We start from the raw sequence: 24259 nt of genomic DNA, 5'->3' as shown, positions 1-24259 counted from the left end.
TGGACTTCAGCAGCTCGAGTTAGAAAGACTTCCTACACGCACAACAATACACTCACCCCACAGCAGGAATAAAACTTTACAGATGAGATTTCCCCTAAAAAGGAATGAACAACAACAGTAGGTGTCTGCAATAAAACTGCTAGGAAATGTACAAAACATTTCTGAAAAACACTCTGTTCTTAACAGCTTAATATCTGTTACGGGTTCTAATTGTACCCATGATATTAAACTGATTTTTGTAGCGCGGCGGAGTGTTCGGGGCTTGCTCCAACTCCGCCACGGGTCGACCCGGTACTGCACTACTTCCGGGACCGGCCCAGCATCTCCCCCTTTTGGGGGGAGAAGGCACAATTGAAAAAAAACAGAAAAACTGCTTTGTTTTGTTCTAGAAATTTTTGGACTTTTTTTTTCCGACTTTTTTTTCCGACTTTTTTTTCCGACTTTTTTTTCCGACTTTTACTGTTATGTGGTTGGTTTTACAGAGTGTAGTAATTATTTACGCAACTGTAAATAATTATTAATAATTGTTTATGTAGCCAATGTGGTTGGTTTTACAGAGTGTGGTAATAATTAGTAAGTATACTATGCAACTATAAATAATTAGTAATAAAAGTTTACCTAGCCATTGTGGTTGGTTTTACAGTGTGGTAATAATTAGTAATTATATTTATGCAACTGTAAATAATTAGTAATAATAGTTTACCTAGCAATTGTGGTTGGTTTTACAGAGTGTGGTTATAATTAGTAATTATATTCACGCAACTGTCAATAATTAGTAATAATTATTTACGCAACTGTAAATAATTATTAATAATTGTTTATGTAGCCAATGTGGTTGGTTTTACAGAGTGTGGTAATAATTAGTAAGTATACTATGCAACTATAAATAATTAGTAATAATTGTTTATCTAGCCAATGTGGTTGGTTTTACAGTGTGGTAATAATTAGTAATTATATTTTCGCAACTGTAAATAATTAGTAATAATAGTTTACCTAGCCATTGTGGTTGGTTTTACAGTGTGGAAGTAATTGGTAATTATATTTACGCAAATGTAAATAATTAGTATTAAAAGTTTACCTAGCCATTGTGGTTGGTTTTACAGTGTGGTAATAATTAGTAATTATATTTACGCAACTGTAAATAATTAGTAATAACAGTTTACCTAGCAATTGTGGTTGGTTTTACAGAGTGTGGTTATAATTAGTAATTATATTCACGCAACTGTCAATAATTAGTAATAATTGTTTACCTAGCCAATGTGGTTGGTTTTAAAGAGTGTAGTAATTATTTACGACTGTAAATAATTATTAATAATTGTTTATGTAGCCAATGTGGTTGGTTTTACAGAGTGTGGTAATAATTAGTAAGTACACTATGCAACTATAAATAATTAGTAATAATTGTTTATCTAGCCAATGTGGTTGGTTTTACAGTGTGGTAATAATTAGTAATTATATTTTTGCAACTGTAAATAATTAGTAATAATTGTTTACCTAGCCATTGTGGTTGGTTTTGCAGAGTGTGGAAGTAATTGGTAATTATATTTACGCAAATGTAAATAATTAGTATTAAAAGTTTACCTAGCCATTGTGGTTGGTTTTACAGTGTGGTAATAATTAGTAATTATATTTACGCAACTGTAAATAATTAGTAATAATTGTTTACCTAGCCAATGTGGTTGGTTTTACAGAGTGTAGTAATTATTTACGCAACTGTAAATAATTATTAATAATTGTTTATGTAGCCAATGTGGTTGGTTTTACAGAGTGTGGTAATAATTAGTAAGTATACTATGCAACTATAAATAATTAGTAATAATTGTTTATCTAGCCAATGTGGTTGGTTTTACAGTGTGGTAATAATTAGTAATTATATTTTCGCAACTGTAAATAATTAGTAATAGTTTACCTAGCCATTGTGGTTGGTTTTGCAGAGTGTGGAAGTAATTGGTAATTATATTTACGCAAATGTAAATAATTAGTATTAAAAGTTTACCTAGCCATTGTGGTTGGTTTTACAGTGTGGTAATAATTAGTAATTATATTTACGCAACTGTAAATAATTAGTAATAATTGTTTACCTAGCCAATGTGGTTGGTTTTACAGAGTGTAGTAATTATTTACGCAACTGTAAATAATTATTAATAATTGTTTATCTAGCCAATGTGGTTGGTTTTACAGAGTGTGGTAATAATTAGTAAGTATACTATGCAACTATAAATAATTAGTAATAATTGTTTATCTAGCCAATGTGGTTGGTTTTACAGTGTGGTAATAATTAGTAATTATATTTTCGCAACTGTAAATAATTAGTAATAGTTTACCTAGCCATTGTGGTTGGTTTTGCAGAGTGTGGAAGTAATTGGTAATTATATTTACGCAAATGTAAATAATTAGTATTAAAAGTTTACCTAGCCATTGTGGTTGGTTTTACAGTGTGGTAATAATTAGTAATTATATTTACGTAACTGTAAATAATTAGTAATAATTGTTTACCTAGCCAATGTGGTTGGTTTTACAGAGTGTAGTAATTATTTACGCAACTGTAAATAATTATTAATAATTGTTTATGTAGCCAATGTGGTTGGTTTTACAGAGTGTGGTAATAATTAGTAAGTATACTATGCAACTATAAATAATTAGTAATAATTGTTTATCTAGCCAATGTGGTTGGTTTTACAGTGTGGTAATAATTAGTAATTATATTTTCGCAACTGTAAATAATTAGTAATAATTGTTTACCTAGCCAATATTGAGTAATTAGTGCAATAACCAGGACATAGCATATAAATAATTATTTACTTATTTATTTCCTTTTTAATTAGTAACTGCTCATTGATTGACATATGGACATATAAGCTATGCATTTGCACATACTGTGGTGTTGCTCTGTGATTGGTCGACACCTCCACGACGTCTTCCCTTCGCGACCAATAAGTGCTGTGGCAAAAATGTGACACTTTTGCTAACGACAACTATGAGGCAATAAAGGCTTTTGCCTTAATAGCAGTAGGTATCTGCAATAAAGCATTGCTTGCAAATGTACAAAACATTTCTGGAAAACACTGTTTTAACAGCTTGATATCAGTTGCCAGTTGTAATTTGTAACCCTGACATTATACTATTTTTTGTAATGCGGCAGAGCATTCTGGGCTTGCTGTACCTCTGCCACGGGTCTACCCGGTACTGCACTACTTCCGGGACTAGCTAAGCGACTCACGGTTTTTGGGGGAGGACAATCACAACTCAAAGATGAGGCCAACTAACTTTTTTCATTCGAGCTCACTGCTATCCATGTGCCTAACACAGCAATCCTCTCAATGCCTGTCTTATTGCATTGTTGGGCGCCTCGTGCATGCAGTGACACCTTGGGTTACTTTTTCCGCATGTCATTGCATGTGAGTCCATTATTTGAGGCAATAAAGAATGGTTTGATTAAGAATCCCCTTCAAGGGATGTGTCGAGATTTGGTAAACCATAGCTCAAGTGCTACAAACAAAAAACGGTGGACCGACGCTGTTTCTGCAACAACCGATAAGTGGCACCACTTGGGCATACATTTTTGATGGGATCGAACTGCAGTTCCTTGTCAATTTATCGCTTCTCGGCCTTTTGGCTAAGATCAAAGTGTAGTACCTTGGACCCCCTGCTGATCCTGGACCCCTGGATCGTGGACCCCTGCTGTTCCTGGACCCCCTGCTGACCCTGGACCCCTGGACTCGTGGACATCCGGACCTGCTGCTCTTGGAACCCCTGCTGTCCCTGGATTCCCGGTTGCTGTGAGGGCTTGGTGAGAGCTCTCTTTTTGTTACTAGTTCATTTAGTGTTTCCTATCCTCATTGTTGGCAGTGTTTTTTTTTTGCCCTTCAAGTGTTCTTTTTTCTTAATTTGGTAGTTTTTTTTTTCCTCCTAGTTTTCCTTTTTTTTTTTGCTTGATCTTTTAGCTCTCCGTTCTGTTTGTGCTTACATTCTTTGCAATCGGTTTATTCATGTAGTGCTTTCTGCCCTTAAATTTTTTTTCTTTTTCCGTCTTTGCTATTTTTTTTTTTTTTTTTACTTTTCTGTGTGTGTTCAAATTCTTTGCCATCCTTGTTGGTTTGTTCATGTAGTACCTGCCGCTGTTTCTCGCCGCTTGTGCCTTTAAATTTTTTTTTTATTACTATTTGTTACATTGCCACCAGTTTTTTTCTTTTTTTTTCTTGTGAGCTTAGTGTGAATTCTTTGCCAGTGTTCCCTTTTATTTGAGTTGAGGTGCTGGGTTCCTGCATTGTGATTTCATTGACAAGAGCCGTTTTCCAGTCAAGTGTGGTGTTTCCCATGTTTTGCTCCCGTTAAACCTTTTTTTTTTTTTTTTTTTTACTTTGACCTTGGTGAGGGCTCTTTGCCGCGTTTGCCTGATAATAGAGTGACGATTTTTATTAGTTGCTGCATTGCTTCAGTACCAAGAGCTCTTTTTCACTTGTATTGTGTTGAGGGTGATTTGTGTGTGGTGTTTACTGGTGTTTCTCTCCTGTTCAGCTCCATCTTTTGCCTTGCTTTGCTACGAGCTTAGTGAGGGCTCTCATATTGTGTTTTCTTTTTTTTTCTTTTTTTTTTTGGTGTTGAGCATTCTTTTTTTTTTTTTTTTGCGCGCGCTTTGGTTTTTCAGTCTCACTATTAGTGTATGTTAGTTGTTCTTTCTGGATAGTCTTTTTCCCCGTGCGAGCTGCAGCGCTGACCTCTTCTGCGGAAGGAAATCCATTATCGCAGTATGTCGCGCGGATACACCCCGCCATTTCTTCCAGACGACCGCCGCTGCTAGAAGTGATGTCATCGCCTCCGACAAGCAGCGCCTTCACCGCCAGCAGAAGCCGCATTCCAGTCCGATCGCCGTCTACCAGTCCAAGCCCGGCCAACAATGAAGAACCGCCACAGCCCGGATCGCAACCTCGCCGTGATGGGAACAGCCTTACGCTGTTCTTTCCGCTGGCGAGGACGTTCCGATGTACGGAAGAGGGATGCGCTACCGCGTACTCCCCGGTATTGTGGACGTCCAGGCGGCAGTCCCTGACTCGGCATCTTGAAAGTGAGCATGGGGTGCGCATAAGCCAGGTCACGCATTTTTGCACTCTCTGCCACAGAGAGGTCGGTCCTCGGCCAAAAGCGCATCCCTGTCTTACTGGAGAGAAGCTCGAGGTGGCCAGCACTGACTTGCACAGCCACAAGTGCGGTGATTGCCAGCTCTCTTTTCCATCGAAAAGAGGGCTGGAAAATCATCACATGTGGCACCGCAAACAGACTGCCATGCAGGGATTACCGCCTCGTCCCGTGCCACCGTTAGCGGCGACGAGAAGACTAAGAAGGACAACATCCCGGGACGCCAGACCACCGGATCTAGAGCCCCCACAAGAAGAGGACATCAGCCAAGACGCAAGGACACCACCAGCAACGCCTCAACAAGACACCAATGTGGAGGAAGCGGGCCAGGAAGAGCCACGAACGCTAACCCCCATCTCTCCTCCTCCAGAGAGCAGCACCACGAGAGCAGCAACACCAGCACTAATTTTTCCCACCTCCCCATCCCAGCAGGATGACCAGGGAATTCCCGTGCCTGCCAGCAGCACACCCAACAGCAGCAGGGAGATGGAGAATTCACAAGATTCTCCTTCCTTGCAGGGAGGCGACGGACAACACGCTCACCTGTCAACAATCAGCGAGGAAAGCAATACATCGCAGCTTCAAGACGACGACGGCGGCGGGCACCATGACGCAACTGCCACCCAGGGAGCACTAACTGATTCTCTTTCTGATGAACTGGAGTGCGAGGGCATACTCGTCGACCACACCAGGCGCCTCCGGTGTTTGCTGCGTGAGCCTGCGTCTGCTGAGGGTTGGGATGGTTTTCTTTCCATCTTGGAGGAGGCCATCACCGAGGTTGGAAAGGCGGTAAAGCTGCCGAAGGCTCCGGCCGGAGGTAAGCCGCGCCGTCCGACCAACCCCGACAATGCTCAGCAGATCCAGTCTCTTTACCGCAGGAATCGCCGCCGAGCAGTACGCCTGATTGTGGACGGCGAGTCGCCTATGTGCACGGTTCCTTTACAGGATCTCGAGGACCACTTCACTGCAACGTGGGGCCCCAAGGAGGTGGACACCAGCCTTCTTCTCAACAAGGCCAAGAGCAGCGACCTCACGGAATTCCCTCTAGACAAGTTCACCGAAGAGGAGGTCCTGACGAAGCTGAGGAAATGTGAGAACACCGCGCCCGGCAACGACCGAATCACCTACCAGCACTGGAAGACGACAGACCCTGAAGCAGCCTTCCTGACAGCAGCATTCAACGCCTGCCTCAAGTTCAAGAGAGTGCCCCCAGCATGGAAGGAGTCCCGGACCATCCTCATCCACAAGAAGGGACCTGTGGAGGACGTCACGAACTGGCGCCCCATCGCACTCGGGTCGACGATTTCAAAGCTGTATGCTGGGTGTCTCGCCACTCGGCTGCAGCGATGGATCGCTGAACACGAGCTGCTCTCTCGTTGTCAAAAGGGGTTCCTGCCGCACGATGGTGTGTTTGAGCACAACTTCGTGCTGCAGGAGCGCCTCGACGCAGCGAGGGGTGGCGGTGAGGAGCTGTGCGTGGCGTTCCTTGACTTCAGCAACGCCTTTGGATCTCTCGCCCACAACGCCCTCATTGACGCACTACGTGGAGCAGGCGCCGGCATTGACTTCTGTTCGATCGTCGCTGACCTCTACAGGGACAACACCACCACCATCGTAGGACAAGAAGGGTCAACACGGCCGATCGCTATTTCTGCAGGGATTCGACAGGGATGCCCACTGAGCGGGCTCTTGTTTAATTTTGTCATTGACCCTGTTTTGCGTGCTGTGCAGGGAGGCGAGAGGCAGCACAACATCCTGGCCTACGCCGATGACCTCACCCCCCTGGCCAATGACCCGGAGATGCTTCAAGCCCGCATTAATACTGTTGAATCCCTTTCTTCTAGGCTGGGATTACAGCTTAACCCAGCGAAGTGCCGCACTCTTCATCTGAGCGGCAAAACACCGGTTGGTACAAGACTGACCCCATTCTTTATTGCAGGAGCTGAGATCCCAATTATCCAGGATTTTGAAAGCCAGACGTTCCTGGGCCGCCCTGTAGGGTTCAACGTCTTCCCGGACAGAGCTACTGTGGACCAGGCCATCAACACCGGCCGCCGCCTGCTTAGCTCAATGCTCGCCCCTTGGCAGAGATTGGACGCTGTGAAAACATTTGTATATCCAGCGCTCAATTTCTCCATGCGGTGCGGTGTGTTGGGCAAGTCAGAGTGGGCGCGCCTCGACGATGCACTGCGGCCACTAATAAAAAAATCCCTTTATCTTCCAGGAACCGCAGCCAATGAATACCTCTACGGCAGTGCAGCATCGGGCTCGGTCGGCATCCCCCTCGCAGCGGAGCTGAGCGACATCTGCCGCATTGACAATGCATTTAAGCTCCTCTCCTCTCTTGATCTAGAGGTGCGAGATCTAGCGCTGCATGCCGTTACTGCCATCACGACGAAGAGACTACGCCGACCAGCCACGGATGAGGACATCGCTGCCTACCTGACAGGGGAGACGGAGGGAGACTTCCGAGCTAGGGCAACGCAGCTTCAGTCTGTATGGACGGAGGCTCGCAAAGCTTCCCGGCGCCTGGCGGTCACGTGGGAGATGCAAGAGGGGGGCCCCAGCATCACTCGCGCCGACGTGACCGTCACGCAGAAGCAGCGCACGAAAGTGGTGAGGACACTTCGGAGCATCGCTATGCCCGCACGAGATCACAATCTCCACGAAAAGCCTAACCAGGGGAAAGTGATGGAGTGCGTAGCAGCCGACCGTAGCAGTTCCCACTTCATGAGGACGGGGCGCTTCACTCGCTTCTGCGATTGGCGCTTCGTGCACCGTGCGAGGCTGAACCTGCTGCCCCTCAACGGAGCCAGGCCGTGGGATGTCGCTGCTGACCAGCGGTGTCGGAGATGCGGGCAAGACAAGGAATCCCTCCCGCATGTTCTCTGCCACTGCATGCGCCAGAGCGTCGCCTACACCAGCCGACAAAACAGGATCGTCGACCGGCTGAAGACAGCCGCTGAGAAGCGATTCACCGTCACCCATGAGAACCGGCCCGTGGGTGACACGAACCTCCGCCCAGATCTTGTTCTGGCGCGCGGGGAAACAGCGATTGTCATCGATGTCACATGTCCCTTTGACAATCGCAAAACCGCCTTCGATGCTGCACGGGAGAGTAAGATCGCCAAGTACGAACCCGTTCGCCAATACCTGCTCCGGAAATTCCAGCGGGTCAGCATCGAGGCAGTCGTTGTTGGGGCCCTGGGCTCCTGGGACCCCAACAATGACAAAGTGATGAGGCGCCTCTGTAGCAAACGCTACATGCGTCTCTTCAAGAAGCTGGCGGTGAGCGATACCATCGCAGCTTCTCGTGAAGTCTATGCTAAACACGTAGCTGCAAATTGAAGGGCTCGCACTTCGGTGGACTTCAGCAGCTCGAGTTAGAAAGACTTCCTACACGCACAACAATACACTCACCCCACAGCAGGAATAAAACTTTACAGATGAGATTTCCCCTAAAAAGGAATGAACAACAACAGTAGGTGTCTGCAATAAAACTGCTAGGAAATGTACAAAACATTTCTGAAAAACACTCTGTTCTTAACAGCTTAATATCTGTTACGGGTTCTAATTGTACCCATGATATTAAACTGATTTTTGTAGCGCGGCGGAGTGTTCGGGGCTTGCTCCAACTCCGCCACGGGTCGACCCGGTACTGCACTACTTCCGGGACCGGCCCAGCATCTCCCCCTTTTGGGGGGAGAAGGCACAATTGAAAAAAAACAGAAAAACTGCTTTGTTTTGTTCTAGAAATTTTTGGACTTTTTTTTCCGACTTTTTTTTCCGACTTTTTTTTCCGACTTTTTTTTCCGACTTTTTTTTCCGACTTTTTTCCGACTTTTACTGTTATGTGGTTGGTTTTACAGAGTGTAGTAATTATTTACGCAACTGTAAATAATTATTAATAATTGTTTATGTAGCCAATGTGGTTGGTTTTACAGAGTGTGGTAATAATTAGTAAGTATACTATGCAACTATAAATAATTAGTAATAAAAGTTTACCTAGCCATTGTGGTTGGTTTTACAGTGTGGTAATAATTAGTAATTATATTTACGCAACTGTAAATAATTAGTAATAATAGTTTACCTAGCAATTGTGGTTGGTTTTACAGAGTGTGGTTATAATTAGTAATTATATTCACGCAACTGTCAATAATTAGTAATAATTATTTACGCAACTGTAAATAATTATTAATAATTGTTTATGTAGCCAATGTGGTTGGTTTTACAGAGTGTGGTAATAATTAGTAAGTATACTATGCAACTATAAATAATTAGTAATAATTGTTTACCTAGCCATTGTGGTTGGTTTTACAGTGTGGTAATAATTAGTAATTATATTTACGCAACTGTAAATAATTAGTAATAACAGTTTACCTAGCAATTGTGGTTGGTTTTACAGAGTGTGGTTATAATTAGTAATTATATTCACGCAACTGTCAATAATTAGTAATAATTGTTTACCTAGCCAATGTGGTTGGTTTTAAAGAGTGTAGTAATTATTTACGACTGTAAATAATTATTAATAATTGTTTATGTAGCCAATGTGGTTGGTTTTACAGAGTGTGGTAATAATTAGTAAGTACACTATGCAACTATAAATAATTAGTAATAATTGTTTATCTAGCCAATGTGGTTGGTTTTACAGTGTGGTAATAATTAGTAATTATATTTTCGCAACTGTAAATAATTAGTAATAATAGTTTACCTAGCCATTGTGGTTGGTTTTGCAGAGTGTGGAAGTAATTGGTAATTATATTTACGCAAATGTAAATAATTAGTATTAAAAGTTTTCCTAGCCATTGTGGTTGGTTTTAGTGTGGTAATAATTAGTAATTATATTTACGCAACTGTAAATAATTAGTAATAATTGTTTACCTAGCCAATGTGGTTGGTTTTACAGAGTGTAGTAATTATTTACGCAACTGTAAATAATTATTAATAATTGTTTATGTAGCCAATGTGGTTGGTTTTACAGAGTGTGGTAATAATTAGTAAGTACACTATGCAACTATAAATAATTAGTAATAATTGTTTATCTAGCCAATGTGGTTGGTTTTACAGTGTGGTAATAATTAGTAATTATATTTTCGCAACTGTAAATAATTAGTAATAATAGTTTACCTAGCCATTGTGGTTGGTTTTGCAGAGTGTGGAAGTAATTGGTAATTATATTTACGCAAATGTAAATAATTAGTATTAAAAGTTTACCTAGCCATTGTGGTTGGTTTTACAGTGTGGTAATAATTAGTAATTATATTTACGCAACTGTAAATAATTAGTAATAATTGTTTACCTAGCCAATGTGGTTGGTTTTACAGAGTGTAGTAATTATTTACGCAACTGTAAATAATTATTAATAATTGTTTATGTAGCCAATGTGGTTGGTTTTACAGAGTGTGGTAATAATTAGTAAGTATACTATGCAACTATAAATAATTAGTAATAATTGTTTATCTAGCCAATGTGGTTGGTTTTACAGTGTGGTAATAATTAGTAATTATATTTTCGCAACTGTAAATAATTAGTAATAGTTTACCTAGCCATTGTGGTTGGTTTTGCAGAGTGTGGAAGTAATTGGTAATTATATTTACGCAAATGTAAATAATTAGTATTAAAAGTTTACCTAGCCATTGTGGTTGGTTTTACAGTGTGGTAATAATTAGTAATTATATTTACGCAACTGGAAATAATTAGTAATAATTGTTTACCTAGCCAATGTGGTTGGTTTTACAGAGTGTAGTAATTATTTACGCAACTGTAAATAATTATTAATAATTGTTTATCTAGCCAATGTGGTTGGTTTTACAGAGTGTGGTAATAATTAGTAAGTATACTATGCAACTATAAATAATTAGTAATAATTGTTTATCTAGCCAATGTGGTTGGTTTTACAGTGTGGTAATAATTAGTAATTATATTTTCGCAACTGTAAATAATTAGTAATAGTTTACCTAGCCATTGTGGTTGGTTTTGCAGAGTGTGGAAGTAACTGGTAATTATATTTACGCAAATGTAAATAATTAGTATTAAAAGTTTACCTAGCCATTGTGGTTGGTTTTACAGTGTGGTAATAATTAGTAATTATATTTACGTAACTGTAAATAATTAGTAATAATTGTTTACCTAGCCAATGTGGTTGGTTTTACAGAGTGTAGTAATTATTTACGCAACTGTAAATAATTATTAATAATTGTTTATGTAGCCAATGTGGTTGGTTTTACAGAGTGTGGTAATAATTAGTAAGTATACTATGCAACTATAAATAATTAGTAATAATTGTTTATCTAGCCAATGTGGTTGGTTTTACAGTGTGGTAATAATTAGTAATTATATTTTCGCAACTGTAAATAATTAGTAATAATTGTTTACCTAGCAATTGTGGTTGGTTTTACAGAGTGTGGTTATAATTAGTAATTATATTCACGCAACTGTCAATAATTAGTAATAATTATTTACGCAACTGTAAATAATTATTAATAATTGTTTATGTAGCCAATGTGGTTGGTTTTACAGAGTGTGGTAATAATTAGTAAGTATACTATGCAACTATAAATAATTAGTAATAATTGTTTATCTAGCCAATGTGGTTGGTTTTACAGTGTGGTAATAATTAGTAATTATATTTTCGCAACTGTAAATAATTAGTAATAATAGTTTACCTAGCCATTGTGGTTGGTTTTACAGTGTGGAAGTAATTGGTAATTATATTTACGCAAATGTAAATAATTAGTATTAAAAGTTTACCTAGCCATTGTGGTTGGTTTTACAGTGTGGTAATAATTAGTAATTATATTTACGCAACTGTAAATAATTAGTAATAACAGTTTATCTAGCAATTGTGGTTGGTTTTACAGAGTGTGGTTATAATTAGTAATTATATTCACGCAACTGTCAATAATTAGTAATAATTGTTTACCTAGCCAATGTGGTTGGTTTTAAAGAGTGTAGTAATTATTTACGACTGTAAATAATTATTAATAATTGTTTATGTAGCCAATGTGGTTGGTTTTACAGAGTGTGGTAATAATTAGTAAGTACACTATGCAACTATAAATAATTAGTAATAATTGTTTATCTAGCCAATGTGGTTGGTTTTACAGTGTGGTAATAATTAGTAATTATATTTTCGCAACTGTAAATAATTAGTAATAATAGTTTACCTAGCCATTGTGGTTGGTTTTGCAGAGTGTGGAAGTAATTGGTAATTATATTTACGCAAATGTAAATAATTAGTATTAAAAGTTTACCTAGCCATTGTGGTTGGTTTTACAGTGTGGTAATAATTAGTAATTATATTTACGCAACTGTAAATAATTAGTAATAATTGTTTACCTAGCCAATGTGGTTGGTTTTACAGAGTGTAGTAATTATTTACGCAACTGTAAATAATTATTAATAATTGTTTATGTAGCCAATGTGGTTGGTTTTACAGAGTGTGGTAATAATTAGTAAGTACACTATGCAACTATAAATAATTAGTAATAATTGTTTATCTAGCCAATGTGGTTGGTTTTACAGTGTGGTAATAATTAGTAATTATATTTTCGCAACTGTAAATAATTAGTAATAATAGTTTACCTAGCCATTGTGGTTGGTTTTGCAGAGTGTGGAAGTAATTGGTAATTATATTTACGCAAATGTAAATAATTAGTATTAAAAGTTTACCTAGCCATTGTGGTTGGTTTTACAGTGTGGTAATAATTAGTAATTATATTTACGCAACTGTAAATAATTAGTAATAATTGTTTACCTAGCCAATGTGGTTGGTTTTACAGAGTGTGGTTATAATTAGTAATTATATTCACGCAACTGTCAATAATTAGTAATAATTATTTACGCAACTGTAAATAATTATTAATAATTGTTTATGTAGCCAATGTGGTTGGTTTTACAGAGTGTGGTAATAATTAGTAAGTATACTATGCAACTATAAATAATTAGTAATAAAAGTTTACCTAGCCATTGTGGTTGGTTTTACAGTGTGGTAATAATTAGTAATTATATTTACGCAACTGTAAATAATTAGTAATAATAGTTTACCTAGCAATTGTGGTTGGTTTTACAGAGTGTGGTTATAATTAGTAATTATATTCACGCAACTGTCAATAATTAGTAATAATTATTTACGCAACTGTAAATAATTATTAATAATTGTTTATGTAGCCAATGTGGTTGGTTTTACAGAGTGTGGTAATAATTAGTAAGTGTACTATGCAACTATAAATAATTAGTAATAATTGTTTATCTAGCCAATGTGGTTGGTTTTACAGTGTGGTAATAATTAGTAATTATATTTTCGCAACTGTAAATAATTAGTAATAATAGTTTACCTAGCCATTGTGGTTGGTTTTACAGTGTGGAAGTAATTGGTAATTATATTTACGCAAATGTAAATAATTAGTATTAAAAGTTTACCTAGCCATTGTGGTTGGTTTTACAGTGTGGTAATAATTAGTAATTATATTTACGCAACTGTAAATAATTAGTAATAACAGTTTACCTAGCAATTGTGGTTGGTTTTACAGAGTGTGGTTATAATTAGTAATTATATTCACGCAACTGTCAATAATTAGTAATAATTGTTTACCTAGCCAATGTGGTTGGTTTTAAAGAGTGTAGTAATTATTTACGACTGTAAATAATTATTAATAATTGTTTATGTAGCCAATGTGGTTGGTTTTACAGAGTGTGGTAATAATTAGTAAGTACACTATGCAACTATAAATAATTAGTAATAATTGTTTATCTAGCCAATGTGGTTGGTTTTACAGTGTGGTAATAATTAGTAATTATATTTTCGCAACTGTAAATAATTAGTAATAATAGTTTACCTAGCCATTGTGGTTGGTTTTGCAGAGTGTGGAAGTAATTGGTAATTATATTTACGCAAATGTAAATAATTAGTATTAAAAGTTTACCTAGCCATTGTGGTTGGTTTTACAGTGTGGTAATAATTAGTAATTATATTTACGCAACTGTAAATAATTAGTAATAATTGTTTACCTAGCCAATGTGGTTGGTTTTACAGAGTGTAGTAATTATTTACGCAACTGTAAATAATTATTAATAATTGTTTATGTAGCCAATGTGGTTGGTTTTACAGAGTGTGGTAATAATTAGTAAGTACACTATGCAACTATAAATAATTAGTAATAATTGTTTATCTAGCCAATGTGGTTGGTTTTACAGTGTGGTAATAATTAGTAATTATATTTTCGCAACTGTAAATAATTAGTAATAATCGTTTACCTAGCCATTGTGGTTGGTTTTGCAGAGTGTGGAAGTAATTGGTAATTATATTTACGCAAATGTAAATAATTAGTATTAAAAGTTTACCTAGCCATTGTGGTTGGTTTTACAGTGTGGTAATAATTAGTAATTATATTTACGCAACTGTAAATAATTAGTAATAATTGTTTACCTAGCCAATGTGGTTGGTTTTACAGAGTGTAGTAATTATTTACGCAACTGTAAATAATTATTAATAATTGTTTATGTAGCCAATGTGGTTGGTTTTACAGAGTGTGGTAATAATTAGTAAGTATACTATGCAACTATAAATAATTAGTAATAATTGTTTATCTAGCCAATGTGGTTGGTTTTACAGTGTGGTAATAATTAGTAATTATATTTTCGCAACTGTAAATAATTAGTAATAGTTTACCTAGCCATTGTGGTTGGTTTTGCAGAGTGTGGAAGTAATTGGTAATTATATTTACGCAAATGTAAATAATTAGTATTAAAAGTTTACCTAGCCATTGTGGTTGGTTTTACAGTGTGGTAATAATTAGTAATTATATTTACGCAACTGTAAATAATTAGTAATAATTGTTTACCTAGCCAATGTGGTTGGTTTTACAGAGTGTAGTAATTATTTACGCAACTGTAAATAATTATTAATAATTGTTTATCTAGCCAATGTGGTTGGTTTTACAGAGTGTGGTAATAATTAGTAAGTATACTATGCAACTATAAATAATTAGTAATAATTGTTTATCTAGCCAATGTGGTTGGTTTTACAGTGTGGTAATAATTAGTAATTATATTTTCGCAACTGTAAATAATTAGTAATTGTTTACCTAGCCATTGTGGTTGGTTTTGCAGAGTGTGGAAGTAATTGGTAATTATATTTACGCAAATGTAAATAATTAGTATTAAAAGTTTACCTAGCCATTGTGGTTGGTTTTACAGTGTGGTAATAATTAGTAATTATATTTACGTAACTGTAAATAAGTAGTAATAATTGTTTACCTAGCCAATGTGGTTGGTTTTACAGAGTGTAGTAATTATTTACGCAACTGTAAATAATTATTAATAATTGTTTATGTAGCCAATGTGGTTGGTTTTACAGAGTGTGGTAATAATTAGTAAGTATACTATGCAACTATAAATAATTAGTAATAATTGTTTATCTAGCCAATGTGGTTGGTTTTACAGTGTGGTAATAATTAGTAATTATATTTTCGCAACTGTAAATAATTAGTAATAATTGTTTACCTAGCAATTGTGGTTGGTTTTACAGAGTGTGGTTATAATTAGTAATTATATTCACGCAACTGTCAATAATTAGTAATAATTATTTACGCAACTGTAAATAATTATTAATAATTGTTTATGTAGCCAATGTGGTTGGTTTTACAGAGTGTGGTAATAATTAGTAAGTATACTATGCAACTATAAATAATTAGTAATAATTGTTTATCTAGCCAATGTGGTTGGTTTTACAGTGTGGTAATAATTAGTAATTATATTTTCGCAACTGTAAATAATTAGTAATAATAGTTTACCTAGCCATTGTGGTTGGTTTTACAGTGTGGAAGTAATTGGTAATTATATTTACGCAAATGTAAATAATTAGTATTAAAAGTTTACCTAGCCATTGTGGTTGGTTTTACAGTGTGGTAATAATTAGTAATTATATTTACGCAACTGTAAATAATTAGTAATAACAGTTTACCTAGCAATTGTGGTTGGTTTTACAGAGTGTGGTTATAATTAGTAATTATATTCACGCAACTGTCAATAATTAGTAATAATTGTTTACCTAGCCAATGTGGTTGGTTTTAAAGAGTGTAGTAATTATTTACGACTGTAAATAATTATTAATAATTGTTTATGTAGCCAATGTGGTTGGTTTTACAGAGTGTGGTAATAATTAGTAAGTACACTATGCAACTATAAATAATTAGTAATAATTGTTTATCTAGCCAATGTGGTTGGTTTTACAGTGTGGTAATAATTAGTAATTATATTTTCGCAACTGTAAATAATTAGTAATAATAGTTTACCTAGCCATTGTGGTTGGTTTTGCAGAGTGTGGAAGTAATTGGTAATTATATTTACGCAAATGTAAATAATTAGTATTAAAAGTTTACCTAGCCATTGTAGTTGGTTTTACAGTGTGGTAATAATTAGTAATTATATTTACGCAACTGTAAATAATTAGTAATAATTGTTTACCTAGCCAATGTGGTTGGTTTTACAGAGTGTAGTAATTATTTACGCAACTGTAAATAATTATTAATAATTGTTTATGTAGCCAATGTGGTTGGTTTTACAGAGTGTGGTAATAATTAGTAAGTACACTATGCAACTATAAATAATTAGTAATAATTGTTTATCTAGCCAATGTGGTTGGTTTTACAGTGTGGTAATAATTAGTAATTATATTTTCGCAACTGTAAATAATTAGTAATAATAGTTTACCTAGCCATTGTGGTTGGTTTTGCAGAGTGTGGAAGTAATTGGTAATTATATTTACGCAAATGTAAATAATTAGTATTAAAAGTTTACCTAGCCATTGTGGTTGGTTTTACAGTGTGGTAATAATTAGTAATTATATTTACGCAACTGTAAATAATTAGTAATAATTGTTTACCTAGCCAATGTGGTTGGTTTTACAGAGTGTGGTTATAATTAGTAATTATATTCACGCAACTGTCAATAATTAGTAATAATTATTTACGCAACTGTAAATAATTATTAATAATTGTTTATGTAGCCAATGTGGTTGGTTTTACAGAGTGTGGTAAAGTTAGTAAGTATACTATGCAACTATAAATAATTAGTAATAATTGTTTATCTAGCCAATGTGGTTGGTTTTACAGTGTGGTAATAATTAGTAATTATATTTTCGCAACTGTAAATAATTAGTAATAATAGTTTACCTAGCCATTGTGGTTGGTTTTACAGTGTGGAAGTAATTGGTAATTATATTTACGCAAATGTAAATAATTAGTATTAAAAGTTTACCTAGCCATTGTGGTTGGTTTTACAGTGTGGTAATAATTAGTAATTATATTTACGCAACTGTAAATAATTAGTAATAACAGTTTACCTAGCAATTGTGGTTGGTTTTACAGAGTGTGGTTATAATTAGTAATTATATTCACGCAACTGTCAATAATTAGTAATAATTGTTTACCTAGCCAATGTGGTTGGTTTTAAAGAGTGTAGTAATTATTTACGACTGTAAATAATTATTAATAATTGTTTATGTAGCCAATGTGGTTGGTTTTACAGAGTGTGGTAATAATTAGTAAGTACACTATGCAACTATAAATAATTAGTAATAATTGTTTATCTAGCCAATGTGGTTGGTTTTACAGTGTGGTAATAATTAGTAATTATATTTTCGCAACTGTAAATAATTAGTAATAATAGTTTACCTAGCCATTGTGGTTGGTTTTGCAGAGTGTGGAAGTAATTGGTAATTATATTTACGCAAATGTAAATAATTAGTATTAAAAGTTTACCTAGCCATTGTGGTTGGTTTTACAGTGTGGTAATAATTAGTAATTATATTTACGCAACTGTAAATAATTATTAATAATTGTTTATGTAGCCAATGTGGTTGGTTTTACAGAGTGTGGTAATAATTAGTAAGTATACTATGCAACTATAAATAATTAGTAATAATTGTTTATCTAGCCAATGTGGTTGGTTTTACAGTGTGGTAATAATTAGTAATTATATTTTCGCAACTGTAAATAATTAGTAATAGTTTACCTAGCCATTGTGGTTGGTTTTGCAGAGTGTGGAAGTAATTGGTAATTATATTTACGCAAATGTAAATAATTAGTATTAAAAGTTTACCTAGCCATTGTGGTTGGTTTTACAGTGTGGTAATAATTAGTAATTATATTTATGCAACTGTAAATAATTAGTAATAATTGTTTACCTAGCCAATGTGGTTGGTTTTACAGAGTGTAGTAATTATTTACGCAACTGTAAATAATTATTAATAATTGTTTATCTAGCCAATGTGGTTGGTTTTACAGAGTGTGGTAATAATTAGTAAGTATACTATGCAACTATAAATAATTAGTAATAATTGTTTATCTAGCCAATGTGGTTGGTTTTACAGTGTGGTAATAATTAGTAATTATATTTTCGCAACTGTAAATAATTAGTAATAGTTTACCTAGCCATTGTGGTTGGTTTTGCAGAGTGTGGAAGTAATTGGTAATTATATTTACGCAAATGTAAATAATTAGTATTAAAAGTTTACCTAGCCATTGTGGTTGGTTTTACAGTGTGGTAATAATTAGTAATTATATTTACGTAACTGTAAATAATTAGTAATAATTGTTTACCTAGCCAATGTGGTTGGTTTTACAGAGTGTAGTAATTATTTACGCAACTGTAAATAATTATTAATAATTGTTTATGTAGCCAATGTGGTTGGTTTTACAGAGTGTGGTAATAATTAGTAAGTATACTATGCAACTATAAATAATTAGTAATAATTGTTTATCTAGCCAATGTGGTTGGTTTTACAGTGTGGTAATAATTAGTAATTATATTTTCGCAACTGTAAATAATTAGTAATAATTGTTTACCTAGCCAATATTGAGTAATTAGTGCAATAACCAGGACATAGCATATAAATAATTATTTACTTATTTATTTCCTTTTTAATTAGTAACTGCTCATTGATTGACATATGGACATATAAGCTATGCATTTGCACATACTGTGGTGTTGCTCTGTGATTGGTCGACACCTCCACGACGTCTTCCCTTCGCGACCAATAAGTGCTGTGGCAAAAATGTGACACTTTTGCTAACGACAACTATGAGGCAATAAAGGCTTTTGCCTTAATAGCAGTAGGTATCTGCAATAAAGCATTGCTTGAAAATGTACAAAACATTTCTGGAAAACACTGTTTTAACAGCTTGATATCAGTTGCCAGTTGTAATTTGTAACCCTGACATTATACTATTTTTTGTAATGCGGCAGAGCATTCTGGGCTTGCTGTACCTCTGCCACGGGTCTACCCGGTACTGCACTACTTCCGGGACTAGCTAAGCGACTCACGGTTTTTGGGGGAGGACAATCACAACTCAAAGATGAGGCCAACTAACTTTTTTCATTCGAGCTCACTGCTATCCATGTGCCTAACACAGCAATCCTCTCAATGCCTGTCTTATTGCATTGTTGGGCGCCTCGTGCATGCAGTGACACCTTGGGTTACTTTTTCCGCATGTCATTGCATGTGAGTCCATTATTTGAGGCAATAAAGAATGGTTTGATTAAGAATCCCCTTCAAGGGATGTGTCGAGATTTGGTAAACCATAGCTCAAGTGCTACAAACAAAAAACGGTGGACCGACGCTGTTTCTGCAACAACCGATAAGTGGCACCACTTGGGCATACATTTTTGATGGGATCGAACTGCAGTTCCTTGTCAATTTATTGCTTCTCGGCCTTTTGGCTAAGATCAAAAATCTGTATTGTATTGGCACATTATTCGGTATCCTTTACATATAAGTGTATGTATATTGTGGTTCACATTGTCAATGTATCGTGCTCTATCAGTTTGGAAGTCAATAAACTTCTCTTTGTGTAGTATCTGTTCTTAACAGCTTAATATCTGTTACGGGTTCTAATTGTACCCATGATATTAAACTGATTTTTGTAGCGCGGCGGAGTGTTCGGGGCTTGCTCCAACTCCGCCACGGGTCGACCCGGTACTGCACTACTTCCGGGACCGGCCCAGCATCTCCCCCTTTTGGGGGGAGAAGGCACAATTGAAAAAAAACAGAAAAACTGCTTTGTTTTGTTCTAGAAATTTTTGGACTTTTTTTTTCCGACTTTTTTTCCCGACTTTTTTTTCCGACTTTTTTTTCCGACTTTTTTTTCCGACTTTTTTCCGACTTTTACTGTTATGTGGTTGGTTTTACAGAGTGTAGTAATTATTTACGCAACTGTAAATAATTATTAATAATTGTTTATGTAGCCAATGTGGTTGGTTTTACAGAGTGTGGTAATAATTAGTAAGTATACTATGCAACTATAAATAATTAGTAATAAAAGTTTACCTAGCCATTGTGGTTGGTTTTACAGTGTGGTAATAATTAGTAATTATATTTACGCAACTGTAAATAATTAGTAATAATAGTTTACCTAGCAATTGTGGTTGGTTTTACAGAGTGTGGTTATAATTAGTAATTATATTCACGCAACTGTCAATAATTAGTAATAATTATTTACGCAACTGTAAATAATTATTAATAATTGTTTATGTAGCCAATGTGGTTGGTTTTACAGAGTGTGGTAATAATTAGTAAGTATACTATGCAACTATAAATAATTAGTAATAATTGTTTATCAAGCCAATGTGGTTGGTTTTACAGTGTGGTAATAATTAGTAATTATATTTTCGCAACTGTAAATAATTAGTAATAATAGTTTACCTAGCCATTTTGGTTGGTTTTACAGTGTGGAAGTAATTGGTAATTATATTTACGCAAATGTAAATAATTAGTATTAAAAGTTTACCTAGCCATTGTGGTTGGTTTTACAGTGTGGTAATAATTAGTAATTATATTTACGCAACTGTAAATAATTAGTAATAACAGTTTACCTAGCAATTGTGGTTGGTTTTACAGAGTGTGGTTATAATTAGTAATTATATTCACGCAACTGTCAATAATTAGTAATAATTGTTTACCTAGCCAATGTGGTTGGTTTTAAAGAGTGTAGTAATTATTTACGACTGTAAATAATTATTAATAATTGTTTATGTAGCCAATGTGGTTGGTTTTACAGAGTGTGGTAATAATTAGTAAGTACACTATGCAACTATAAATAATTAGTAATAATTGTTTATCTAGCCAATGTGGTTGGTTTTACAGTGTGGTAATAATTAGTAATTATATTTTCGCAACTGTAAATAATTAGTAATAATAGTTTACCTAGCCATTGTGGTTGGTTTTGCAGAGTGTGGAAGTAATTGGTAATTATATTTACGCAAATGTAAATAATTAGTATTAAAAGTTTACCTAGCCATTGTGGTTGGTTTTACAGTGTGGTAATAATTAGTAATTATATTTACGCAACTGTAAATAATTAGTAATAATTGTTTACCTAGCCAATGTGGTTGGTTTTACAGAGTGTAGTAATTATTTACGCAACTGTAAATAATTATTAATAATTGTTTATGTAGCCAATGTGGTTGGTTTTACAGAGTGTGGTAATAATTAGTAAGTACACTATGCAACTATAAATAATTAGTAATAATTGTTTATCTAGCCAATGTGGTTGGTTTTACAGTGTGGTAATAATTAGTAATTATATTTTCGCAACTGTAAATAATTAGTAATAATAGTTTACCTAGCCATTGTGGTTGGTTTTGCAGAGTGTGGAAGTAATTGGTAATTATATTTACGCAAATGTAAATAATTAGTATTAAAAGTTTACCTAGCCATTGTGGTTGGTTTTACAGTGTGGTAATAATAAGTAATTATATTTACGCAACTGTAAATAATTAGTAATAATTGTTTACCTAGCCAATGTGGTTGGTTTTACAGAGTGTAGTAATTATTTACGCAACTGTAAATAATTATTAATAATTGTTTATGTAGCCAATGTGGTTGGTTTTACAGAGTGTGGTAATAATTAGTAAGTATACTATGCAACTATAAATAATTAGTAATAATTGTTTATCTAGCCAATGTGGTTGGTTTTACAGTGTGGTAATAATTAGTAATTATATTTTCGCAACTGTAAATAATTAGTAATAGTTTACCTAGCCATTGTGGTTGGTTTTGCAGAGTGTGGAAGTAATTGGTAATTATATTTACGCAAATGTAAATAATTAGTATTAAAAGTTTACCTAGCCATTGTGGTTGGTTTTACAGTGTGGTAATAATTAGTAATTATATTTACGCAACTGTAAATAATTAGTAATAATTGTTTACCTAGCCAATGTGGTTGGTTTTACAGAGTGTAGTAATTATTTACGCAACTGTAAATAATTATTAATAATTGTTTATCTAGCCAATGTGGTTGGTTTTACAGAGTGTGGTAATAATTAGTAAGTATACTATGCAACTATAAATAATTAGTAATAATTGTTTATCTAGCCAATGTGGTTGGTTTTACAGTGTGGTAATAATTAGTAATTATATTTTCGCAACTGTAAATAATTAGTAATAGTTTACCTAGCCATTGTGGTTGGTTTTGCAGAGTGTGGAAGTAATTGGTAATTATATTTACGCAAATGTAAATAATTAGTATTAAAAGTTTACCTAGCCATTGTGGTTGGTTTTACAGTGTGGTAATAATTAGTAATTATATTTACGTAACTGTAAATAATTAGTAATAATTGTTTACCTAGCCAATGTGGTTGGTTTTACAGAGTGTAGTAATTATTTACGCAACTGTAAATAATTATTAATAATTGTTTATGTAGCCAATGTGGTTGGTTTTACAGAGTGTGGTAATAATTAGTAAGTATACTATGCAACTATAAATAATTAGTAATAATTGTTTATCTAGCCAATGTGGTTGGTTTTACAGTGTGGTAATAATTAGTAATTATATTTTCGCAACTGTAAATAATTAGTAATAATTGTTTACCTAGCCAATATTGAGTAATTAGTGCAATAACCAGGACATAGCATATAAATAATTATTTACTTATTTATTTCCTTTTTAATTAGTAACTGCTCATTGATTGACATATGGACATATAAGCTATGCATTTGCACATACTGTGGTGTTGCTCTGTGATTGGTCGACACCTCCACGACGTCTTCCCTTCGCGACCAATAAGTGCTGTGGCAAAAATGTGACACTTTTGCTAACGACAACTATGAGGCAATAAAGGCTTTTGCCTTAATAGCAGTAGGTATCTGCAATAAAGCATTGCTTGAAAATGTACAAAACATTTCTGGAAAACACTGTTTTAACAGCTTGATATCAGTTGCCAGTTGTAATTTGTAACCCTGACATTATACTATTTTTTGTAATGCGGCAGAGCATTCTGGGCTTGCTGTACCTCTGCCACGGGTCTACCCGGTACTGCACTACTTCCGGGACTAGCTAAGCGACTCACGGTTTTTGGGGGAGGACAATCACAACTCAAAGATGAGGCCAACTAACTTTTTTCATTCGAGCTCACTGCTATCCATGTGCCTAACACAGCAATCCTCTCAATGCCTGTCTTATTGCATTGTTGGGCGCCTCGTGCATGCAGTGACACCTTGGGTTACTTTTTCCGCATGTCATTGCATGTGAGTCCATTATTTGAGGCAATAAAGAATGGTTTGATTAAGAATCCCCTTCAAGGGATGTGTCGAGATTTGGTAAACCATAGCTCAAGTGCTACAAACAAAAAACGGTGGACCGACGCTGTTTCTGCAACAACCGATAAGTGGCACCACTTGGGCATACATTTTTGATGGGATCGAACTGCAGTTCCTTGTCAATTTATCGCTTCTCGGCCTTTTGGCTAAGATCAAAAATCTGTATTGTATTGGCACATTATTCGGTATCCTTTACATATAAGTGTATGTATATTGTGGTTCACATTGTCAATGTATCGTGTCCTATCAGTTTGGAAGTCAATAAACTTCTCTTTGTGTAGTATCTGTTCTTAACAGCTTAATATCTGTTACGGGTTCTAATTGTACCCATGATATTAAACTGATTTTTGTAGCGCGGCGGAGTGTTCAGGGCTTGCTCCAACTCCGCCACGGGTCGACCCGGTACTGCACTACTTCCGGGACCGGCCCAGCATCTCCCCCTTTTGGGGGGAGAAGGCACAATTGAAAAAAAACAGAAAAACTGCTTTGTTTTGTTCTAGAAATTTTTGGACTTTTTTTTTCCGA

The 24259-nt window shown here is 35.3% G+C and overlaps 7 pseudogenes; all 7 read left to right on the top strand.

Annotated features, from left to right (window-relative positions):
* Window positions 1-152: 152 nt before the first annotated feature.
* On the top strand, window positions 153-325 carry LOC146171198 (U2 spliceosomal RNA; annotated as a pseudogene).
* Window positions 326-3046: 2721 nt separating this feature from the next.
* LOC146171197 (U2 spliceosomal RNA) lies at window positions 3047-3217 on the top strand (annotated as a pseudogene).
* Window positions 3218-8652: 5435 nt separating this feature from the next.
* Window positions 8653-8825, top strand: LOC146171196 (U2 spliceosomal RNA; annotated as a pseudogene).
* A 10462-nt stretch (window positions 8826-19287) lies between these two features.
* On the top strand, window positions 19288-19458 carry LOC146171195 (U2 spliceosomal RNA; annotated as a pseudogene).
* A 516-nt stretch (window positions 19459-19974) lies between these two features.
* LOC146171194 (U2 spliceosomal RNA) lies at window positions 19975-20147 on the top strand (annotated as a pseudogene).
* Window positions 20148-23310: 3163 nt separating this feature from the next.
* LOC146171193 (U2 spliceosomal RNA) lies at window positions 23311-23481 on the top strand (annotated as a pseudogene).
* A 516-nt stretch (window positions 23482-23997) lies between these two features.
* Window positions 23998-24170, top strand: LOC146171192 (U2 spliceosomal RNA; annotated as a pseudogene).
* The last annotated feature ends 89 nt before the right edge of the window (window positions 24171-24259 follow it).

This window comes from Amblyomma maculatum, unplaced genomic scaffold (genome assembly GCF_055883805.1).
Source record: "Amblyomma maculatum isolate TAMU_Amacu unplaced genomic scaffold, ASM5588380v1 scaffold_23, whole genome shotgun sequence".
Lineage (NCBI taxonomy): Eukaryota > Metazoa > Arthropoda > Arachnida > Ixodida > Ixodidae > Amblyomma > Amblyomma maculatum.
The sequence above is the reverse complement of the archived record's forward strand: the minus strand, read 5'-3'. Positions and strand labels throughout refer to the sequence as shown.